The sequence below is a fragment of the Pteropus alecto genome, unplaced genomic scaffold (genome assembly GCF_000325575.1).
Source record: "Pteropus alecto unplaced genomic scaffold, ASM32557v1 scaffold73, whole genome shotgun sequence".
Classification (NCBI taxonomy): domain Eukaryota; kingdom Metazoa; phylum Chordata; class Mammalia; order Chiroptera; family Pteropodidae; genus Pteropus; species Pteropus alecto.
The window spans coordinates 1,258,587-1,263,484 of NW_006436284.1; the positions used below are offsets into that span (position 1 = coordinate 1,258,587).

Sequence of the window (4,898 nt, forward strand, 5' to 3'; positions counted from 1 at the left end):
AAAAATTCTTCACAGTTGTTGCCAACTACCAGGAACTCTAAGTGTAAAATTTTTCTAAAATTCACAAAGGCCTGAACCTTGAACTTGAAAATAACTTAATGATTAAAATATCTAAAATTTAAGGTTAGGAAAGAATACTTTAGTGCAAACTATGAATTAAATTATTATGTTTAAATTTTAAAATTTGGAAAATGTTCCAAGAAATTCATTTTCCACTTAATAAAATAGATATTTTGGAGAAGTTTTTTCAACTTGGATTTTAAAAGAATTTGTTCTTGTTAATCGACATTTTAAATTGTTAACTTTTTTTCTCTTATTACTGTGAAATGCTACTCAGATTCTCTGCTGTATCCATTTGGATCATAATTTTTCTTTTTACTCGCCTGCCATTTCCTTCTTATCAATAGTTAATTTCATATTTAAATGGGAAAGAAACACTTAAAACTGACTTTGTAGATCGTAGTATAGAATACATTTTAAATGCAAAATGCAATCGAATTAAACATTTACTAAAAAAATTACATTATAGGCCCTTTACTAGAGTCTAGGAATTCCAAAAAGCTAAGAGGATGTCTACGGCCATGCCACCCTGAAAGTGCCTGATCTCGTGTGATCTTGGAAGCTAAGCAGGGTCGGGCCTGGTTAGTACTTGGATGGGAGACTGCCTGGGAATACCAGATGCTGTAGGCTTTAAAAAAACAAAAAACAAAAAACTAAGGGACTCAGAATAGACCAAAGAACATAGACACTGTTATATCTAATCAAACACTCACACACCCACGCACACATACGTACTCACACATATACACACACATTTCTGAGAAATGGATAAGCAAAGTTTTTTGGGGAGAGGGAAAGAAACAAAGGAAGTAATTGATTTTACCTGAAATTTCAAAGCACTTGACTTTTTTATGTGAAAGTCAATGAAAATTTTTACCAAGTGGATAAATTAGTATATTATTTTGGAGAGTGAGTGGTAACAGAAGAATTCTGAGCAGAGAGACTGTCCAAAGTCATGGCAAAAAGTGTATCTGGGACAGGTGATCAAGCGCAGATGGAAGAGTGAATACATCAGAGCAGTGATTGAATGGTTGGAGGGTTTTTTTCTTCTTCTTTTCTCCATCCCTCTTTCCTTCTTCTTCCCTTCCTTCATTCCCTCCTTCCTGCTTTACTTTCGGTATGAGTTTCCTTTGAAATATTTCACTATAAACATTGTAACAGAAGTGTGTGTTTGGAGTGTGGGGTAGCCTGTCAGTCTATTCTTTAAGGGCGGTTATTTAGAATTTGAAATACCTTAATCAATATTCTGCATTTTGGAAACATTCAAAGAGAAATATCAAAATCTTTATCAAGGAGTTTGTTAATTAGCATCAGATATGTTAGACAATTTTTTCTTTAATGAAAAATAAGTGGTGTTTAGGACATGTGGTTGATTAGCAAGATTGTGCAGATGCCACCTCTGCATAAAAAGGGCTTACAAGTGAAGCAAATTCTATAGCTCGTGGAGGACTCTTGCCTGACTCAGGTGGAAGGATGCCTACTAGAGAATATTTCTGTGTCTCCCTCAGAGTGAACACCTGAGGCAAGGTGCCTATTCGAGGACAAAATGTAGTTTCCCAGACTTTATCAAAGCAGATTGTGTCTGTTTGTGTTTTGTCTTACATTATTTTGCATGCTTGTTAATAAATATTAATGATTCAACAGTATTTGTTCTAACTCTTGCTTGCATTGCTTCATATCCCTTGGCAGGCAGTTTGTGGATAACAATTTCATATGACCAGAGAGTACCTCTACTTATCAAAGAGCTTGTTACTTGCTGATATGGCTTCGGTCATTTCAAACACTTCCTTCCTTCCATTTTACTTTCCTTATTATTTCTTTCCCTCCTCTCTCTTTTCCCCTCTCCATTGTTCATTATTTATTTATCGAAGCCTACTATCCACCCAGCATTGTGTAAAGCATTAAATAAAACTTTCATATTTATATTTCACCCGGTCCACAAAGCAAAAGAGAATTCCTTGTATGGCCATAAAGTTCACCATAGTTAAGAAAGTCATGCCTCTTGACGTTTTGTTTTTCAGTAATAGAACTGGAATCCCCATGGCTATTCTGCATCTTCAAATCGACACTATGTAGTTTTCTATCATTTTCATTGTGACATTTTCATGATGCATGAAAATTAAAAATAGGTAATTAGTATATTAGTATATGCATCCTTTGGCTGGAGATATATAGATCTGCCCTGTTAATGTTAATTCAGGGTAGACACACTGGGATTTATTTAGCAATAAGACAGCCTAGAAAGGCAGGTCAGTGAGTGAGGTTAGTCTGCCCTGAGGTGGCAAAAAAGATCCTTGAGGTAAGGCAGGCAAGCTATAGGGACCGGCAACCAAGGGTCCAGAAAAGTGGAAAGATCACAGTCCAAAGGAACTAGACTAAGAAATATGTAAGGTGACAATGAGGTGACAAGTCCAAGTAAAAGATTCTGATTAACAAGAATCTGAGCCCTACTCCAGGGCCTAGGGCTTATGACTAAGCCCTTGAGCCAACTGCTGAGCCAAAGCCACTGCCCCCGCACAGGAAACTCCCCAAGCATTTTCTGTTCACATTTTAGATGAAGGCCACTTGGGCTATTAACTCTATAAAGGGCAGAAACTATGTGTTTGTTGTTTTTCAATGAGCCAATGATATTCAAATATGTTTATTCAATACTAGTGGATAATAGTGAGAGAGCCTTTAATTCTTAAACCTCTTAAACCAGAGATGTCTTGTTTTGGGATGCTATTATTATTTTTTTATTTTATATTTTCTTACTGCTTTGGACTTTCATCAGCACGTTGTTTTAGGTCATCGTACGATGAGTTCACTTCAATGGCCCGATTAGGTACTTCATCCTCCAATTTGTATAATAGTGTTTCTGCGTTGTCTTGGCAGTGAAGATTCTTACTTAATTGATTCGGTCCATGTATTCTCTAGAAAAGGCATCAGAGAATAAAAGCAAAACTAAATGAAAAATTGTGGAATTTTGTACCTGTGCTTAACATTTAGACTCCCTCCTATTCTATGAGACTCTCTAATTCTCATATCATGTTAAGACTAAAGGCACTGTATCTGCTATCTGCTTTATTTGATATGGCTTTAATCTACTAGAAGTCTCATCTTATATATATTAGGGTTTTTTCTTTTCTTTTGCTTCAGAATATTCTTTAAAATAACTCCAAGTAGATCCTATTAATCATGAAAGTATTTTATATCTTATTTCAGAGGTTATCATATAAAACATGTGAGTAACATGCATAGCTAATTATCATGGTATCTGTTTGATTCCTTTAGCAAAAATGTTAAATCTGTAAGCCAGCAGTTGAAAATAAAATTAGACTTTTTTTCTTAAGAGTCCAAGCACCTACTTTTTAACTGTTTGTAGTACGACATTCTTTCCAAGGGTGCTTTCAGCTATACCAATTACTTCAGTAATTGGAAAAAAAAAAAACCTGTCACTCTTTACTAATTGATCTCATTACCCGGGAGACGCTCATCAAATATAATCACAATCTTAAATTCTTTTGCATTTGAGTTAAGGGATATAGAAGGACTAGATTAAAAGACATTAGATATCTTATAAAAATGAGTTTTGGGGAGGAGTCAACATGTAGAATAACGGCAGTGCAATATGAATAACTGTGCTGGGAAATTATGGAGAAAAATATAGAATGGTCTGAGTGTATAATGAATAATCCTGGATGTAAACACTGACAGCTCACCACACCCTTTCTCAAATTCTAAAGGTATAATTTAAAATGAAGAAAACTTGAGAATGATCCTTATCAGAACAATACTAAGATACAAAAATGGGCTTTAAAAACTAGTATATATTGTATTTCTCTTGGAACTTTGGAAGGGCTATATCAAAACAGAGATAAAACATCTTAACTCAAACTCAAGGTTTTTTTTTTTTTTTTAAGACCAACCTTACATTAGACATAGTTTTCTTTTCAAGATGAAAAATATTTTCTAATATAATCATATTGACAGAAACATTAGTCAGCCTGAAATGAAGCCAATTAAGTATTTCTTTATGATGACCTCTTTCCATTCTATTTAAGCTAGTTGTAAATATTCAGAATTAATTTAAATTTTCATCTACCACTTTTATAATAGGTTTTAAAGAGGAAATTCAATCAGCAAAAATATCAAATATATTTTGACTAAACTACAAAAGTAATTTCCAACTTCTATAACTCTGAGATTCCTTCAATACTAATAACTATACAATAAAACTAGTTATTTTATTCAGTGGTTACCCACAATTCTTTAGAACATTCAAAGGTCATGAATTTAACATCCTGTCCTTGTGAAATAAAAGCCTCAAACCTGAGAAGTTAATTCAGCACATTTTAGTGAGACTTGTCTGCAGGCATAGATACTATTAGAATAGAAGTGTTCAGATCTCTGTATTAAGGATGTCAGCATTTCCATTAAAAATAGCCTCAGTAAGGAGTTTAACTAGATTCCATCATTAAATGGCTTCAGTTAGAGTTACTTAGCTTAAATACTCGTCTCATACCCTGTATGTACTGTACATATTCTGATTATCTAATTGCTTCAATTAATGAATATATTTAAATATAGAATTTTATTTCCTTTGCTAAACATATGTCTCCATTCATTTGTATGTTGGCTTTTCTTTAGTGAAATAACCAAATTGTGCATCTTTAGAGTTTATAGGTTTCTCTGTCTTAGAAGAATTAATTATGCATATGTGAATTTAGAAGCAGCCTAATATGAAGGAACATTTGAACAGACTTAGTTGCTTCAAACTTAGGAATCCCTTGGTAAAACACCTATTATAAATAAATAAATAAATAAATAAATAAATAAATAAATAAATAAATAAATAA

General features: G+C 33.4%; 1 pseudogene; it reads left to right on the forward strand.

Moving 5' to 3' along the window:
• The first annotated feature begins 571 nt into the window (after positions 1 to 571).
• Positions 572 to 690, forward strand: LOC112480226 (annotated as a pseudogene).
• Positions 691 to 4,898: the final 4,208 nt, after the last annotated feature.